This window comes from Peromyscus californicus, unplaced genomic scaffold (genome assembly GCF_007827085.1).
Source record: "Peromyscus californicus insignis strain IS unplaced genomic scaffold, ASM782708v3 Scaffold_9__1_contigs__length_137607984, whole genome shotgun sequence".
NCBI classification, from domain to species: Eukaryota; Metazoa; Chordata; class Mammalia; order Rodentia; family Cricetidae; genus Peromyscus; species Peromyscus californicus.
Genome location: NW_026294617.1, coordinates 77,134,901 through 77,155,485, shown reverse-complemented (window position 1 = coordinate 77,155,485; position 20,585 = coordinate 77,134,901). Strand labels below are relative to the sequence as shown.

The 20,585-nt window shown below is 41.2% G+C and overlaps 1 protein-coding gene and 1 pseudogene across 2 annotated transcripts in view; one reads left to right on the top strand and one right to left on the bottom strand.

The window, feature by feature from the left end:
• Wars2 (tryptophanyl tRNA synthetase 2, mitochondrial) overlaps positions 1-20,585 on the bottom strand; it is an 87,890-nt gene that overhangs the window by 42,175 nt on the left and 25,130 nt on the right. The window lies entirely within an intron of this gene.
• On the top strand, positions 3,209-3,763 carry LOC128105843 (S-adenosylmethionine decarboxylase proenzyme-like; annotated as a pseudogene).

The following is a 20,585-nucleotide window of genomic DNA, read 5'->3' as shown; positions in this document are numbered from 1 at the left end:
TTTAAATATTTTAACAACTTAGACACTACTGCTCCTGATAGCACCAATGTACTCCCGAGAAGATGTTGGGCATCCAAGACACTCCATATGGAATTTGTCTTCTTCTTGGCAATATGGCCTGTTGGGCATAGAACTGCCTTTGCCTTGGCTGTTAACAGTAAGCACACTGTCCAATCTGGATGAGCAGGACACAAGGAAAAATGACTGCTGAACTTTGCCAAGACAGGGTAAGACAGTCTTTCAAAAACTTTCCTGCTTCTGAAAATGGTCTATCAGATATTCTAGGCCTATAGCCAAAAGTGGATGCTCCAACGTTGCAGAGAAACCTTGGGTGACTGTCCAGGCAGCCAGCTGTTTTTGTCATTTCTTGTATTTTTTTGGAAGTCACTTGCTTACACTTCCTGCTTACCCTGGTAATACTATTTCCCTTCTCAGGTCTTTGATGGGGTTGAAGACTAGATGGTTACAGTTACAATCCTCTCATATCTTAGCTAAGAACATTTCAGGTACTAGATTTAGATTCCTCAGGATGGGACAGCTATTGGAGTAATCTCTGCACTTTGCCATTTACCTATATTCTGGACATCTAGTATGTGTTTCTTGCTTGATGTTGTTCTTGTTGGTTGTAGTTCCATTTTTGTTTATGTTATTAACCTTTCTTTCTCTTGGACATTACTTGATAATTGTTCTTATTGTATACATAATTTTGTATTAGGTTCAGAACCTTCTTATTTAGACAAAAAGGGGAAATGTAGTGGGAATTTGTTCCACCAATTATCTTTGAGGTATAAGCCTTTAGGGCATGGCTTCTGATCTATGTATGTGATCATTTAAAAGGAGGGGGGGTTGCGCCCCTTCTTCTTGGGGTAGATTCAGATGGCTGGATCCATTCTCTGAGGGGCAGAGTTGATGGCAGCTGTTCACTTGGTTCTGTATTCATGAGTGTATCTTCCCCTTTACTACTTTAATAAATCCTTGTTACCCCCTTAAACAGACTCATGTGAATTTCTCATAATACGTGTGTGTGTGTGTGTGTGTGTGTGTGTGTGTGCATGCACTCATGAGTGTGCATATGTGGGGGCACACTTGTATCACAGTGTACAGTTTCATGGTAGTACATCAGAGGACACTTGCAAGAGTTGGTTCTCTTCTACCATATGGATTTTGGGAAATGAATTCAGGTCTTTAGGTTTCATGGCATGCTGTGTGATGGTCTTTCTGTACGCTGTGAATATGCGTTGCTACCATTGGTTAATAAAGAAGCTGTTTTGGCCTATGGTAAGGCAGGATAAGAACCAGGCAGGGAATTGAAGCAGAGAGAAAAGGAGAAGGAAAGCAGAGTCAGGAGAAGCCTGGAAGAGCAAGATATAATAGAATATAGGTAAATACACATAAGACACGTGGCAATACATAGATTAATAGAAATGGGTTAATTTATGATGTAACAGCTAGCTAGCAATAAGCTTCAGCCATAGACCAAACAATTTGTAATTGATATAAGCCTCTGTGTGTTTACTTGGGACTGAGTGGCTGTGGGACTCAGGAAAACTTCCAGCTATAGTAACATGTGCTTTTACCCATGAAGCCATTTTGCTGGTCCAAGAGTGACATTTTTCACAGACTGCAATAAAGTAATTATTAACATTAGCAGCTAATGTGGATGGAAATATTTTTCTATAAGTCTTTTTACTCTTCTGACTGTATACAAGTTAAAAAATCTGTTTAAAGCCCTCCCCCTTAGCACTCTGCTAGTTTCTTATTTTGCAATTTGTAATGTGCTGCTATTGTAGCTCTAGACTCTTGAAATATATATTCAGCCCTTCCTGAACATCTCTCTACTGCCAGTTAAAGACTTCAGCGTTGAAACAGAGGAGACCCTGCATAGGAAAATATCAGGTGACTCTCTGGAATAGACAGTTGCTTCCTGGAAAGCTTTGACCATGGCCCAGGACTGTTTGGCTATAGTCAACTTCAATTTCTACAAAGTATTAGAACCTTGGTCTGTTGAAGAATGCTCACTCAGCACCAAGGAAAGTGGGTTCACTTCTTCCTAGAAACAGAGCCAGATGCACAGAGCTGGGAATCGACATAGTAAATGCCCAATTAGCACAAAACAGAGCAGGTCTTCTGCCCCCTGCCACCCCCCTCCTCAAGAAACAATACACAGGCAACAACTAACACTTAAGGAAAACAAGAAAGAAAAAGGAGTGACTAACCCATTAGCCAGCAAGTTCATTACAAACATCTATGGTAAGCGCTTACATACATGACTAATATGGGAAAGGGATAAATTTAGATCATCAAGTAGTTTTCTACAGGCTTATTTAAACCTGATTTCTCTCTCTCTCTCTTTTTTTTCTCAGTGTGCACTGTGTCACTGTCATCTTGGGACAGAATCACTTCCCAGAGAAGGGCTAAAGAACCTGCAGAGAGCCAAGTGAGAGGGTAGTCCGCTCTCACCCCTGGGCTCCGGTTCTGTGCTCCTTCTCAAAGTGCACTGCATTCAACTTGGGCTTTCCTGGCTCAAGATTGGCCGGCCTTTGAATACCTCCACTCTCACCACCTTCTGGCCCATTCTGCTTCTCAGAGGAGGAAAGCATCCTTCAGTAATGTTCAAAACAAAGTCAAGGGCACATCTCAGCAGGGACCAGAACTCTAGCACTCTACCCATGGCCAAGCGATGGCTCATTCTGAAGACACTTGGTGTCTCCCTCTTGCTGAATAAGCACTGGTCACCCTGTTGGAGCCCTCTAGAGATTACAGTGGGTTTAACTCAAGGCAAAGCTGCTGCTTTTTTTTATTCTTAAACAACACATACAGGACTGGGCTTCATTACTGCATGGCCAAACAAAACTTGTTTTCATTAGTTCTGCTCTCTCCTTCATTCCCCAAGTCGCCAATTCCCCTTGTGCCCTTCCACCCTGCCACCAGCCTCCTTCCCTTTTCACGTCACGTGTCCTCTGGCCCTTCCCACATCCTTCCTCAACGCTTTCTTCTCTTGTAGTTTCCTTTCTCATCTCATCACCTATACCTATCCTCACACACACACACACACACACACACACACACACACACACACACACACCCCTCCATAGCAGGATCCACATATGAAAGAGAGTATGTAATTTCTGTCTGAGTCTGGGCTACCTTGCTTAATCTAGTATTTTCCATCTCCATCCTTTTTCCTGCAAATTCTTTTAAGTATTTCATGACGCTTTCTCACCAATGGTACCCACATGGGAATTCCCAGGAAGAAGCAGAGCTACTTAATGTAGCTTCCCCAAATGAAACAGCATATGATATGGACATAAGAATTTTGACTGTGAGTACTTGTATACTTGGGATTTCTCAGAGGTGGATAATCAGTCAGCCCTGGAAATTCCAATGAGTGAGCCTGACCTAGCAGTTATGGACCAGATCTACATGAAAGATGATGTTATGGCAAAGGATGCCACTTGTGAGAGTGGAATTCATGATCAGAAGCCAGGTTCCATTATTGATGCTATACTGTTATGTCCTTGTGGATATTCCACTGATGGGGAAAAAAAATCATATGGCACTCACTGGACTGTTCACACCATTCTAGAACCAGAATTTATGATTTTAGCTTTGAAACAAACTCAAGTAAGAATACCTACGATAACCTGATCAGGAAAGCTGGGAAGTCCTCAAGCCAGTAACCTGTGACCACCTTGTTTGTTATCAGGGTTCGAAATGTTACAGTGCAGTCTCTACCCCAGAAGATTTAAGTTTTAAATCCTGAGAGCCAGAGTGCATTGAGGACAATTTTCTAAAATCATTTTTTTTTAACAGCAGAATAATGAAAAATGAAAGAAGAGACACACAGGGGCGGCCACTCTCTAGCTATTGGTACTGAATGTGGTGCTTTCCACGTCCACCTCCTCATAGCTGCCAAAAGTGCTAGGTCCAACGAAGCATAGTCATTTAGAAGTGCATGAATTATTACCTCAAGGGGTCAGATATCTGGCAAGAACGCTCTGTGTGTTTATGCACTTCATGCCCCTCTTGCTGGAGAGCAGAAGTACTCACGGGGAGAGTCTTTTACTGTATGATGAAGACTGTTGAGTTCGTTTATGCATACTATAGCACTTCTGTAAGCCTCTTGCCAAACTCCCCACAGACAAGGCTTTGGACCTTACTAGGTGTTGGCCTTTGCTATCTATCGAGGACTGTTCTATGAAACTGCTTCCGGAATTCTACATCTCTACTTTGTAGAACACATCCTCTACTACTAAGATGACTGGAAACTAATTCAAGTTTGTACAGAGGTTTTTGTTTTGTTTTGTTTCCCCCTACCCTTAATAGCAATTAAATTTGTTTCTTCCACACACATACAAGAAGAGGGTCTTTGGTAATGTGAGTAGCATTAATGTCCCTGTAAAAGAGACTTCAGAGGAAGCTCAGTCTCGTTTGTCCTTCCATCCCTCTGTCATGTGAGGATGATGTGCTCACCCCCTCTGGAGCGGGGACAACAGAGTGTTATTTGGAAGCAGAGAGCAGCCCTCTCTAGCTACCAGAGAGGATCTTGGACTACCAATCTCTAGAATGGAGAAAACGTTTGTTCTTTATAAATGAGTCTAGAGTATTTTGTTAAAGACACAGTTTAAAAAGCAGGTTTACACATTTATAAAATGTTATCCTGTAGCTATTTCTTTGAGAATTTAAACATCTCTTTGGGCTATTTTCTTCAGGTCTTTTTCTCTTCCCGTCATGCGGCACCTCAGTAAGATCTCCTTCCCATCAGACAAAAATAATGAAATGGGAGGGCCAGCAAGATGATCCAGCAGATAAAGGCACTTACTATCAAGATGCATGACCTGAATTCAATTCCTAGAAATCGACTAATGGAGGGAGAAAATAGACTCATTAAGTTGTCCTCTGGCCTCCACCCACATGAGGTGGCATGCATATGTCCACACACATAAATAACATAAAGAATAAAATAAAGTTATGGGAGTTTAGCTTCCAGGAAAGATTACTGTGGGGGCTAAACTACATTAAATGCAAAGACTATATGAAGTACAGAAAGAAAAAAAAAGGACGTCCTTTTGGCTAAAAAAAAGGAAGTCCTTTTGGCTTTTATTAGAAAGGTGGTTATAAAGCTAAATTAATATATTATCTAAACATGATATACATAAAGATTTTTAATATCTAAAATCACTGCTTGCTAAATCAATCATGCCATGCACATCCTAATCACTACTACATGATTTATTAGTATATCCAAAGTGGTGCAGTGATGGCCCAGTGGTTAATGTAGCCAGAAGGTTCTCAGGTCCTGCCTGGCCCAGTGGTCCTGTGTTCCTCTAGTACCACCTGGCCCCCGGTCTCTCAGTCACTTATAAAACAATCATTCAGAGGCATAATATTAATTATTAACTGTATGGCCTATGGCAGGCCTCTTGCTAGCTAGCTCTTATAGTTTAACTCAACCCATAACTATTAATCTATATATCACCTCGTGTTTTGTGGCTTTACCTGCATCCCATTACATGATGCTCCTAGGATGGCAGTCTGCTGTCTCTCCTATTCCATCTTTCTCTTTCTTGTCTCTCCCTTGGATTTCCTGCTTGCCTCTAAGCTGCCTTGCCATAGGCCAAAGCAGCCTATTTATTAACCAATGGGAACAACATATATTCACAGCATACAGAAAGACATCCTCCAGCAGGTTAAGGGGTTTCCTGCTCTTGCAAAGGATATGGGTTCAATTCCCAGCATCCACACAGCTGCTCACATTTGACTACAAATCCAGTTCCATGGGATCTGATGCACTCTTCTGGATTCTGCAGGCTCCTGAATGCCCTGGGGCATATAAACTCACACAAACAAACACATATACACATAAAATCAATCAATCAATCAATCAAGCTTTTAAAAACAACACCAAAAAGGAATAGTAAAGACAGGCAACAGACAAATAATAAAAAGTTTTAAAGTATAAAGAATAATTCAAATGCTTAAAGTTAATTTTTCCTCATAAGAAAGTTCTCAAGTGGCCTTATGTATTCACCCTAGGAAGATACAATTTTATTGTTACCTCTGGTGGCCAAGGAAAGGCTTAGCCCATAAATTAAAACCATTTTTCAGACATCCCCATCAATGTCTGCCTGAATCCCTTCTTCAACTACTTGTCTGAGAACATTTACTCTTTTGCCAGTATCGAGAGTTGTCTACTTATAATCCTTTTGGGGGGTGGAATGACCCTTTCACAGGGGTCACCTAAGAACACTGGAAAACACAGATATTTACATTACTATTCATAACAGCAGCAAAATTACAACAAAAATAATTTTATGGTTGGGATCATTACAACATGTGGAACTGTATTAAAGGGTCACAGCATTAGGAAAGTTGAGAACCACTAACTAATATAAAAGCCCTTAGACTTAATATGTGAAGATTAGATTACATTGATTTGTTTAAGTTTTTTCCTTTTTCTTTCTACCTTTTTATGGTACTGGGGATCAAACCCAAAATGGTGCTTATGCTAGGCAGGCAAGCAAGTACTCTACCACTGAGCCAGATCATCAGCCCTAGATTGCAATGGTTTTACAGATGTTCTCAAAAAAGTTGTTGTTATATATCATTTTTTAATGTGCCCAATACATAGAAGAGTACAAGGAAGAGCGTGGTATGTGGCTGGATAATGGGAGAGAGTCGAGGAGCCTGTTCACTGTGCTTGTCCCAGTCAACATCGGAGATCACTCATAAAGTAACCTGAATCTACTGACTCAAGGCATTTCCTAAGCATTCATTTATATTTTTTATGCTGTTGACAAATAGACAGTAGCACAAAGCTCTTCAAAAAGAAAGGCTGGGATAAAAATTGAAATATTACACACTGAGTTAGCAAAAGTTTTCACTTCTTCTCTAGAATGAGGTTCCAACACAAAGGGCCGTTCATACAATCTGATCACCATGCAGGGAGGACCCTGCACAAGCTCCTCAATGCACACTCTGTTCCCCACTGTAGAATGCCTTCTTCCTTTTCTGCTAGGAAAACACTCCCTGAACACCAACCAATAATAAACTCTCCCCAATTCTATACCCACTAAATACACTCACACCAAGATTCAGGTACACGCATATTCACACACCACACACACACACCCCTTTATCAGCCACAGTATCCCTACCACAAGCAGAACAGATCTCTCCTTCATCAGTTTTCATTATTGCACATATCACAACAGAAACTTGGTAAATATTTTCTTATTTGCTTAGTAAATATTTTCTCACCTAGGTTACAAGTTCCTCTAGGGCAGGGGCTGTCTTTTTCATCTTTAAATTCCTAGTAAATAGCACAGTGCCAGGAGCATTATGGGCACCTAATAAATGTTAGTTAAATGCAAATGCAAGACAAATGGTTTCTCTACCTCTCTGGCTTAAAATAAAAAGGGCAAGATAACAACAACAACAACAAAAAAGAACCAAATGATTCCATTGCAAGTCTACAGAAGTTTAGTTGTAAGAGTTGGTGTAAAAGTTGCTTTTCTGAAACTCTGAAACTTAATTCTCTAACTGGTGGTAAAGTTCCTGGGAGGCAACTTACCAAAGGCCCTTGAGCCCCAGTACTCCTGAAGGATGGTTTTAACAGCATAATCTTGGCTATACTCAAACATTCACAAAATTATTTTTGTGGGAAAATGAAATCCAAGTCCTACATTGGGACATCAAAACCTATCTGGTATGTTGTCTCCAAGTGTGTATTAAAAGGGACTTAGGGGAACAATGTTGTATAAAGCAGAATTTGCTTTTGCATAGTCAATTGTTTCTAATTAGATGGTTGATTACTGGAGTGACAGATTGTGCCTCCTCTAGAATCCAGGACTTTTATAACACTGATAACTTAAATATGGACTACTTAAGGCAGTTGCCCTGAGCATCTCTGGTAGGAAAAAAGAAAGGTGGGAGGAAGAGGTCAGATCAGAGGCTCTCAAAGTAAAGTGTATTCCCAGTACCAGAATGTCATTTGAGCACATATTAGAATCTCCTAGATCTACTCATGAAGAATTCTAACAGCTTACCACTGAAGAGAAAATGGAGAAAGTTGCAAGGTCTGGGCTTTAATTTGTCTCTAAGTCAATTGCAATGCATGCTAAAGTTTGAAAGGAGCTTTTGAGCACTGTGATGTCTAGTGTTCAACTGAACACCTAAGAAGCAAGCCTCTGGGCATACTTGTGAGGGATTATCTAGATCCTGGAGAATGCCTTTGAGTGGTTGCCCTGATTACCTAACTTGACATGGGAAGACTCGTCTCAATTGTGCGAAGATCCATTTCCTAGGCAGGGAATCATGCACCCTCTAAAGCTGAGTACAGCACACACATATTCATTGCTCTCTGTTTCAGGTTATGGATGCCATAGGACCATAACTTCTAGTTCCCCCCACTGTGACCCCCCCACCATTATGGGCTGTAACCTGAAACTGTGAGTTAAAATAAACCCTTTCTCTCTTAAGTAGCTTCTGTCAGAGTATTTATCAGAGCAGCATGAAAACTAAGACATACATCAATGGTTTACTCTTTATCTTCATTTCAACTTTACCAAAGTATAGAAGGAAACACTAAATAAATATGAATGAAAAGGAGACGATTCCTTCTAAGCCTCCCATTCTCAGTCTTACCTGGGAACTTTAAAAGACACAAATGCCTGGGTTCCACAGAGGTTCCGATTTAATCAGTTTGAGATTTGGCATTAGCATCTTAAGTTTTAAGAGCTCTCCAGGTGATTCTAATGTGAGATCAATATGGAACAAACAATACTTTGACAACTAGTACATAATTATTCTTCAAAGCTGCCAACTTGATCAGAAATAGACACACACACACACAAGGTTAAATTATGAAGAGTAAATTCATTTGTTTACAATTTACATCACAATACAGTAATTATTCTTCAAAGCTGCCAACCTGATCAGAAATACACACACACACACACACACACACACACACACACACACACACACACACACGGCTGAAGTGTGAAGAGTACATTGATTTGTTTACAATTTACATCACAATACAGTAAAACTTCTGAAACAATTCTTCTCTAAGCAGCCGTGTGGCAGCCACAAAGGTTAGCAGAGCAGGACGGTGCTGTTTCTGGTCTTAGAACGGAGGGAAAAGATGCCCTGACAAGCAAGTGCACCATCTTCAGTAGCTGGCAAGTCTTACTTGGCAACGTCCAGTTCTATAAATCTTACATGGCTTGGGGATTCAGAAAGCATGAACAGCCTGGACTTCACAAAGAGATCTTTAAAACGTGCCAAGTATAAGCAGAAGACCAAGATTCTCTATGGCTAGCACGCTCTGTTCTATCCATGTCTCTGCCTGGCAATCCTCCTTGGCTCCTAATCTCTCACCAGAGTCTAGATTCAACACTCAGGCTCTTTCATAATTAAGTGATGATGTAGCACTAGATATCCTGTGTTCTTTAGAAGTATTATAAAAATAAAACACTTGTATTTCTGATCCCCATAGATGGTTATGTAAATTCTGTAGGGTATGGAGTTGGGTCTTATGAGCAGCAGTTCAGTTGGGTGACCCAAGCCGGAACTAGTAACAGGTGGCTTTAATCAAGTGAAGCTGAGAGGCCAAAACTTCTTACACAAAATGTATGAATCCTAGCAGGAGGGAGGCAGAGGCAGGCAGATCCTCCCTTGGAGGACAATTGGTCTACATAGTTAATTTCAGGACAGCCAGGGCTACCCCAGAGAAACCCTGTCTCAAACAAACAAACAACCCCCCCCCAAAAAAAAAACAACGAAGTGATTCACAACTATTTCAAGGGTTCTGAACCTTTAGAAGAGACATAAGGTGAATTTCATACATGGAAACAAAGAGTACAGAAAAAACAGGTCTCACGATTAAAAAGTGAGAAATAGTGCCAGACTGCCTGGATTCAAATCCCTGCTCAACTGCTTGAATAGTCATGAAATCCACAAATGAAGAAACAGAACCTACTTCACAGGGCTGGGAGGCTTTTGAGGGTTTGTTGCTATGGAAACCTGTGGTACTAGGTTTGCAATAGTAAGCTCTCTTCATAAGTTACCTAACCACCTATGGGGACCAGAAATATAAGTGTTTATTTTCATTCAATTGCTCACTTAACATAAGGATATCTGTCCTACAGAAGTATTCATCCATTGAATACAGGATATCTAGTGTATGTCATCACTTAATTATAAAAGAACTCCAAGCAACTACTATCTACCAGCAGGGAAAGCTTTAAAGAAATTATAGTTTTCATTTTGTGTAATACAAAGAGATTATATAACAGAACAGATAAGAATATAGATAATATATGTTTTGGTCACGGGGAGAAGCCCAATTCTGCAACCGGAAGATAGGAGTACAATACCAGCTCTGCTGGGCACTTGCTGTACTTCCTTGTGAGAATCACTGCATCTCTTCATGTCTAAGGGGCCAACGACACTGTACAGTCATTCTGTACACACATGGGTTAAATAGATGAATGCTGATAAGGAAGCTAGAATCACATATAGCTTATTAGTGGCTAGGAGGGGAAGGTGGTAACTTACAACTTATTTTCTGATATTTTATATTAGTTTTCTAAGGGAAAAATCATTTTCTGTCATCAAATTAAAAAAATTCATTTTTTCTTCATATAGCTTGAGTGATTGGTTTGCAACTGTAAGAGTATCATAACAACATGAATATCAGCAATAACCATGTTCATTTTATGTCATGGGAAATAAAGTTATAATATCTAATAATTTATGAAGCTTGCATATTTAAGTTATTAATATCTGCAAACTGGAACTAGACCGGAAACAATGTAGCATAATCTAAAAACCATGAGTTTTGGGGATCAGCGAGTGCTTGGGTCAAATTCCTTCTATGCCCACTAATATTATACTTGTATCACTTAATGTGTCTGAGGCTACTTTTTTATTTGAGCAAGGAGGCCCAACACTAGCTAACTAGCTTCAGTGGGTAGCATAACAAGAACTATGAATGTTGTCTCAATCCTTGCAAAAGCTCCTCCATAGTTGTTTTACAGAACAAAACTGAGCCTCAGGAGGACTGGATGAGTAGTGAATGTACCAGTCAATTAATAGACAGGCTGTGAATCAGCTATCAACTCTGGCTGCAAACAGCTCTGCAAAGATGGTGTTCCACAAAATTATTTGCTTTTACCTCTTCGAGCCACTAATATTATTTCTACCTTCTAAAATACATGACCTAAATCCTGCTTGAATTTTATGTCATGAAAATCGTCAAAGGGGACGTGCGATTCTCTCTCCTCCCCTGTTCCCACTAGAGATAACTGCTGGATGTACTTGTTTTCATTGAGGAGTGGTGGCCCGTACCAGGGCAGGTGACAAGGACAGTGGATCTTATTCATGTGGGCAGCAGCTTCGAGGCTAATTCTAAACACAGGTGGTGAGAGAGACAGCCAACAGGAAGGGGGAAGGACTCGCCGCTGACACGAGCAACTGGGAAGATGGATGGCTTCCCTCTCTCCTTTTCCCCAGTGCGTCAGCCTGGGGGCAGAGATGGAGGAGCCGCTGTGCTGGGGACAGTAAAATACACAGCACAGTGTCTGCCTTGCTGCACTGCTGATTAATGAGACCAAAATGACACCGAAAACAGGCAGCGCTTCGTGAGGAGAATTCACAGGCATTTCTTTCTTTAATGATTTTGACAAAGCATGTTCCCACAAGCCATCAGGTTCGGAGTGGAGTAACCTGTGGTGAGAGGGATGCAGGGGGATGTCTATAGGAAAGTGGGGAGCACAGGGTGAGAGCAGGGGGTCTGTGCCGAAGTACATTCACTTGTTAGCCAGCTGGGCCCAAGTGTGCCACAGATCCCTCTTCTCTATCTATTTGGCTGAACAATTCCACAAAGTTCTAAATATGGTGTCTACTCACCTAACTTAAAAAGGACCCTAGGATATACAATTGCAAACAATTCACCCTGTTTAAATTACTATGCTTTTTAGAATGCAGTATTATTTTTCATGTTTCACTGCAGCTACGTAAGATAGACAATCAAACACGATTATACTATTCAGAGCAGATGAATGTTAACAGTAAATACTATTGCCAACCTTTTACAGCCACCAACGTGGCATATTCATTTGCATTTTCAACCAGATGCCCATCAAGCATGACACTGTTTCCCAAACCCATGACCTGGCCACCTCCTTCCAAACCTGCTCAGTCTAGGAATGACATAAAATCACTCCAAATCCCGTCTACTTCCTCACTAAGTCCTATGGATTCAATCCCGGCTCCTCTCATCACTACCTGTGTGATCTTTAGTATTTGTGAATCATTTTCTTCTACTTCACGTGATTATTACATGAATTAAACAGAGGAGTATATTAAAAGGGCTTAGGGAGCACTCAGTAATACTAGCTAGCACCATTATCAGCTAATCAACTGCAAAAGCAACAGGGATCACGGGCATTTCCCCATCTCTCCTCCAATGCCTGCATTGCTTTGGACTTTGTAGGACCCATACCATCAGCTGAACTGTCTTTTCAAAATAGTGACTCTCCATTGTTCTTTTCCCAGATTATGCCCAAACCCTTTGCTTTAGTGTAGGGATCCTTCAGAGTATGACTTTACACGCCACCAAAGCACAGCAGAGGCAAGTGTCTCCGTGAACTGATCTTAATTAAGCAAATGAAATAGCTCATGAGAAATTCTGAGTTGGTGATTTGCCTTTAACACTTCATTTTTAAATTAAGCATCCTTGCACTAGAGTCAATGTTACGTTCAACTAACATGGTAAGAATAGTCAGTGTTCTTCAGGGTCTGTAGTCTAACGTCCATAATGGAAGAAATGTTTATATAACAACTGACATGGTTTCTGGGTAAAATTGAATTTACAGTATTGCTATTGCTTAAATATGTTCCCCTGCCAATTCATGTCTATGTGGATCTCCATAATATGACCTTATTTGGAAGATGAGTCTTTGCAGGTATAAATAGAATGAGGCCAGACTTGATTGGAGTGAGCCCTAATCAGTTCCCTTATAGGAGAGGATGCAGTGACAAAAAGGAAAGGCAGCCATGTTTGATGGGGAGGTTGGAGTGATACAGCCTCACAGTAAGGAAAGCACCCTGAAGATGCTGCTTCTATCTGCCTTTGACGCCAGACGCCAGAGCTGTGAGAGACGCTGCTGTTGCACTGAGGGCTGAGGCACTTTTTTTTTTTTTTTTTTTTTTTTTTACAGCAGTCTTAGGAAACAAGCAAGCTCAGCTAGTGCAGCAAACAGATGCAGAGTCTTCTGAGATCTATAATCTGGCTGCCATTCCTTCCAGAGTGAGCCTGGCCACTGGCCCTTCTTTCCAGAGCTGCAAGGGCCAGTGCTGTGGGCAAGGCAGAGCAGGATAAAAACACTGCACTGCCTATGGTGATTGGCCAAACCACAACTGTATATAGGTAGTGGTGCTGTGTTGCAAGCAGCATTATTGGACAGACCACATCAAATAAACAGCACAGATCAACTAAGAGGGTGTAATCACAGATGAAGTTGCTGTTATTTTGTTCTGGGATCAGTTCAAAGTTCTAGGGTCATATTTGCATTGATTCCTTAAAATTATTGCACATGGTTTTGGCTTTAACTCCACTTACTGCTTCCATTTTAAACAGCACCCCTGGAATTTTCATTATGGGTAATCACTCGGAAAAATGTAAATGTGAATTTAGCAAAAGACATATATATTTTTTTTCTGGTGAAAAGTACTCATTGTATACCTACCATCTTTCCAATGGAGTATCGGGACACACACCACTTGAATAGCCACAATCTACTTCTGTTCTTTGAAATAACTTTTGTTTCCTTTGAATTTTTTTCATAACCACTATAGCACAAATGGTTTTGAGATATGGGCTTCTTTTAAAGAAAACAAACAGTGAACTGTTTCTTTAACTTTTGAAAAACCAAGTACACATGTCTGATTTTTCTTTGAAGCTCTTTATAAAGAGTTCATAAAACTCTGTGTATATAATTAATAAACTTTGGGGGAAGGGAATTCAAATTTGCAAACCAGTGTCAGCTGATCATTAATCCTCCATCCCTCTTTATGTTCAAAAGCGCATGTCAATAATCTCTGGAATCTCTCAGTGACAGCCCATAACGTTAGAGAACAAATAGCCCAATATATTTTTGACATGCCACATTGCTTCCGGCAGGTCCTATCTTTGGGTCTCTTATAAAAGCTCGGAATAAAGCTGGTAACATGCATCCAGACACAGAAAGGATGTTATCAAAGAGTTCCTGGCATCGAAAGCATTTCAGAGTTTTCAGTTTCTCAAATTTACTAATCAACGTTAGTTTTGCATGTGTGAGTACTTACTCTTCCCCTGAAACTCTGCCATCAAGGTCAGTTTCCTACTCATGTCCAGTGGGAACATCCTGATCATGACTTGTGCTCACTCTGTGTGTTTGTATGGATATAAAATAACTTGATAGCCCTAGCTGTCTTTAAGCCTGACCAAATTTGACATCCCCTAATTAAGAAAGCCTCTCCTTTCTTGATGGTTTATACCTTTTTCATTCTGTTAAGTTGGACCATCACATATTAGTGAATAAAACTGAAGCAAGCCAAACCCTCACTTGTAAAAGGACAGCACCATGGTCTCGCTGCTCTCATTCTGACAATTCATTTAGAACTGTGCATTCTCATAGTCATCAAGGCGTGAGTATATAAGCCAAGACGGCTCGCCTCTCTCCTGTTTTATCTTGCTTTTCTAACTCCAGAAGGCTGACTCTATTCACCAATGGGGTATTTATCACATTTACCTTTGTGGGATATGCTTTTATTCCAGTATACCTTCTACACAGATTTCATTTTTTACCTATCTATTTTATGTTGCTTTTGTATGTAGTCACGTTCTATTTTTGAAAATATGCTTTGAGTCAAAACTATGTGCCAGGCAGTCACTCAGGGTAAAATACCTGGTGTCACAAGTGATGGCACTGCTTGCCCCAGTCTCCAAAACACAGGCAAGGTTTGTAAAAACCACCAGATTCTTGTTTTGATACGACTGTTTCAAAATCACAATTCCACAAAGGGAACTGTAAATTCCCTTACATGGAGCAGTTAGCAGGGAGGGAGAGTGAGACATGTGAACACCGAGTGGAACAGACCTGTTTTATGTGTACAGGCCCAGAGACGGCTGGGTAAAGACCTACAACATCATGATCTGCATTGTAAAGAAGTGATTTTCTCTATTTTTCTATCCTGAGAAAACCATAATTATCACACACACACACACACACACACACACACACACACACACACACACAGCCCAGTGACCTGCCAGATGATTTGTCACATCCCTGTGTTTCTAACAGTTTCAGCTTCCTCGCTGATGTTCCACCCATGGGCACTGCCATGTTAATAAGACTGGCTGCTTCCTTAGCCATTTCCTCCTAACCCTGCCAGTTGTCTGCTTACTTCCTTGGGAAAGCCACACTCTTTCTTTCCAAACACTAGGCTTTTACACACATAGTGCCTTCTGCCTGGCCTCCCCTCCCCCATCTAATGAATTTCAAGTTACTCCTTAAGGTATTCCCCTATCCTGGCATCCTCTATAAATGTTCCAGACAGGGCAAATAATCTCACTTCCATAATCTCTCTCTCTGTCTCTGTCTCTGTCTCTGTCTCTGTCTCTCTCTCTCTCTCTCTCCCCTCTGTTTCATATGTAACCACACTGTAACTTACCCATGGAGCTCTTACTCTGTCCCATAAGTAATACACTGTAACCTCCATGTCTCACCAAGCAGTGAAACTCTGGTCCCTAACACCATCAGAATGGGTGAGTTCAACATATGCAAATGAATAAAGTAAATGGAGCAGAAACTAAGACTCCATGAGGCTTACAGGATGTAGCAGTTAGAAATCTGGTCCTGGGCTCTGAGGCACTCAGGGGTCCTAGTGTAGAGGAAGATGAACAGAAGACATACCCTGAGATCAGCATAGGAGATTTTCAAAGAATTGCTTTCAGGCTGCTTACAAAAGCAACAATATCGACAACTACTAGAACATCATCTTCCTATAGTCTTAATGCAATACAATTTTAATTGAATTTATAGTAAAATACTCTTAGAATAATATGCACTTAATAACTACTCTCACAAGCCTTGCCTTTCAGGGCAAGGATGGTTCAGAATGGATTTCATGTGATACTTCCATATTTATCTTATCAATGTGCTGTTAAACAAGTATTCAAAGGGATACAGGGTGCTCTGGTGTGAATTCAGCCTGATTTGATGAGTTCTGCATTTAGATTGAGTATGTATCTAGTTTACAACACAGGACACTTCTGCTGTTCTGGAGACAAGCACTGTGTGTGTGCAGCAGGCACCCAGGGGCAGTCCTAACCCACCAATGGGGGGGACACAGCAGGGTGCCGTAGGAGCAGGATGTTTTCCGTTGAGTTATGGGATGGGGTTCATGGGAAAACTGAGTGGAACTGTGTTTATGTTTTTAAAATCTGAATCTTTAAAAAGAACAAATTAAGAATCTCAAAATCAGAATCAGATGTTGGATGATGACTTCAACACAAGTAACATCTGAAAACAAAACATTTTGGAATCTAGTTGGTTCTTTGTTCATCTGCTGCTGCAGTGGTTCAAGGGGTCAGGGCTTCTGCTGTGATGGCTCCTAACAACCTAGGGACAGGGAGAAAAGGTGAAGTCCTTTCAGCATCCTCAAACAGCAAATATCTACTGCTGGCTGCTATAGAGAAGCTTGTTGAAGCTTTGTAATCATTTCAACTTTCTGTTTTGGAAGGAACCAATTTGGAGTATGTATGTTAAATCAAATCAAAACAAGACACATACCATTTTTTTATGAAGAATATTAAAAATGCAAACAAGCCATAGTTTAATAGCCTTACCTTATAAAAATGTCCTTTGCATACTATAGTTGTTCAATATATAATTACTATTTTTTTAAATTAACATTTTTGTATCTCTGTGTTTATTATTTTCAGTTGAGTTTTATCATTACTGTCTCTATAGCTGGTGACTGAATCCAGAACCTTGCGCACACTTAGCACACCCTGAAGCCCTCACTGTAGAATCACTGGATAAATGAGTAAATAAATGATAATCACTTTCCCTTTTATTATGATAGAGAAATTAGAGGCCAGAAACATCTTTATTTTCTTTTTGCAAACACTGTCTCTGGGTTGGAGAGATGGCTTAGAAGTTAAAAGCACTTGCTGCTCTTCTGGAAGACCCAGGCTTGGTTCCCAGCACTTACACCGTGGCTTACAACCCTCTCTAAGTCCAGGTCCACAGGATCCAATGCCCTCTTCTGGCCTCCATGGGCACCAGGAATGTACATGGTACATACATGTAGGCAAAATACTCAGACACATAAAATAAATATGTCAGTAAAGACCTCATTACCCATCTCTGTCCTTTCTTGTCAAAGTCTTTCCTATGAAAAGGCACATGCCATTACATCAGGAACCCTGATGTCCACTTGTCTAATCCAAAACTGCAGAAAGTAGACCTCCTAACACACGGGCGAGAGCTTGGTTCAGCTTTAAACAGGGAGATGTGAGTTATCTCAAGAACTCTAGGACATTCTGATGAGGAGGCAAGGGCCAGAAGGTGCAGGTTCCCCGGGAGTCATAGAAACTCCCAATACTGACCTGTATCTGACATTCCAACCAGGGCAGTTCGGAGCAACAAGAAGGATGAATGCTAGATCTAACTGCCCTAGCTTTTTATTTAGGACTGGTCAAATGAGTTTTTTTTTCCTCACCTTTTTAATTTTAATTAACCAATTCATTTTTGAGACAAAGTCTTATACTGTAGCTCAAGCTGACCTTATAGCCCAGCCTGGCCTTAAACTTATGACAATTCTCTTGCCTCTGACCCGAGTGGTGGGATTAGAGGCTCATGTCACCATATCTGGCTTCTTTCCCCCACCTGTTTCCCAGGTACTTTGAGGGTTTCTTACTATGTGGAAGCATAAGGAGGCATGCCCTGACCTTGGGTTACTTCTCCCTCTCACACTATTTAAACACTCCTAGGAGAGCCCCATATCGGCCGTCCCCCTTAACTTTGCCTACAATTTGGTTTCTCACCCACAGAATTACTAAACTCTTAATTAAATAATTAATTTTGAGGCAGGACCTGACTACATAACCCAGGTTGTCCTCAAACCCTCAATCCCCCTGCCTCAGTCTCCTGAGTGCTGGGTTAGTTACAGGTGTGCCACCACATTCAGCTCTTCCGACGGCGTTTCTGGACCCACACAGGACTCCTCACCCTGGTCCAAGCCCTCCTCATCCTGCTGCTGCTTTCTTCACAGATCTCTTGGAATCTCTCCACTGACAGAGTTGTCATCCTTTCGAAACTCTACGGAAATGCCACGATAAAATCCACTATTTTATATAACTAACAAACAATATGAATAAAAAGAATTGAAACAAATCATAAAAACAATGTTTTCATTTCCACGAAGCTCCACTGTAGGGTTTATATTTTGGGATCCTTCATTTCTCCAAGTTTGTCTCTGCTATTGGGTCCTGGTTGGTTTATTCTCAGTAGTCTAGTGGGGAGCTCCCTGGTATCGGTCCCCAACTTCCTCCTGTTCTGGCAGCTGATGTTCACGGAAGGAGAACCTTCTCTCTTTATCTGCTCTTGTTCTGGGCTTGGATGAAAGCATGCTGTGCAGAACTGATCCACTTCCAGACCCGTGGCTGGGCCACATGCTTAGCAGGGGAGCTTAGCCTAGAAGTCAGCTCAGCTTGGCCAGCTCTCTGTCTCTCCCCTCAACCAGGAACTCAGCCTGGTCTCTTGCACCCTCTATCTAAGGTAGCCGGTAATTCACACTCCAGAATTTGGTTTAAGTTTTGGGTGGAGAGGCTTGGGCAAATCAAGTTCATCACAGCCACACAGTGTGATGTCAGACCCAGGCCTGATGGGTGACGGGGTAGTATTTGGATTTCCACATGCTACTGTTGCTGTGCATGCATCTCCATTGGGACTTTCTGGGGAAGCAAACCGGTAGTTAAGGAACATCCCCAGAGCTTCAGTCAGACTGTCTGCATTTTTTTCCTCCTCTTTGCATCATTAAATTAAAATAGAGCTATACTACTTGCTTCTAGTAACAAGCTAAATACAGAACCACATAAAAGGGCTTAAAAATGCCTTTTTTTCTTCTTTATATTAGACCTGGCTAAAGCCATCAACATTAAGACCCAGAAGTAATGGTCATCCACATCTTTACCAAAACGTATGTAACCAAGGTACACCAGCAAAACTGCACTCAAGCATGGGCTTCTTTCTACTTGTGCTGACAACATGCCAGAGACCTCCTTCCGGATCAGTACGTGGACATGTAGCAAGTCTTTCAGTCACCTCATGTCCACACTACTAGGACCCACCCTTTCCCTCTCCGGTCGAAAAGTCTTTCTGCTAATCTTGCTTCCATTCTCTTCCTTCTGAGAATCAGATGGCACAGAATTATTTAAAGCTGTAAACTCAAATAGCAACAAAGCTCTGATTACTACAGCCTTCTCGAGTATCAGGCCCTCATATTATGGAACTTAAATCCCAGGAAAAAACCTAGAGAAAAAAAAAAAAGAAATGAAGAATGTGATTAGGAGTAGGAAGGAAAAAGAGAGAGAGAGATGGCAGCACAGTGATGGAGCAACTCCTTCAGACAGAGCATGGGAGAAGAATCCTGGAGTACACAATCCTGAACTTCTGCCTAAAGAAGAGGAGAGAAGCCAGGCAGGGTGGTACATGCCTGTCATTCTAGAACTCAGAATGCAGAGGCAGAAGGATGAGTTCTCACCTTAAAACTTTTAAAATTAAAAAACAAACAAACAAACAAACAAGGGAGAAGATATTTTAAGAAGTGAAAGGCACAAATAAAGCCAGCAAGAACAAGACGGAGAGCAGCGTCTCTGGAGTGCAGTGATCACGGGGAGGTGATACCGGGAAGGGAGGCTGAAGAGCAGGGAGCAGCAGTGACTGAAGGTCTTGCAGGTTATGGCAAGGAGCCAGATTGGGAACCGATTCAAGGATCTTAAGTAAGGAGGGGTCTGATCAAATTTGCATCTTTTAAGGATTCCTCTGGTCTTTAGATCAAGAGAAAAAAAAATGGAAGGCCATCAACAAGGAAGCAAAGAGGCCAGTGGAGGAGCAGAGGCAAGCAGCGACTGTGGCTCTGATTAGGGAACTTTCAGGAAAATAGAAGGTATGGGCAGACCGGACCCATGTTTGGAAGGGAACTAATACTGTTTGCTGATGGAATGAGCAAGAGATGAAAGAGGGTAACGGAGACTGAGGAAATGATGGCACCAAGGAGGGATCCTAAACCCTGCCTGGCAAAACTAGCACCTGGAGGTGTTTTCTATAATGAGACAGAAAAAAAAAAAATCCACACAGGAAAAATCATCCAAAGTTCTTTTTCATACTTTCTGTATTTTATTTCTATCCGTTCTTTCCCCTTCCCCGCTTTGCTTCTCAGAGGACCCGGCTCAAACTCCTGAATCAATTTTAGCTGGAAAAAGCCCGTTTTATAAACAGCTGTTTGTGAAAGTAAAACACTAA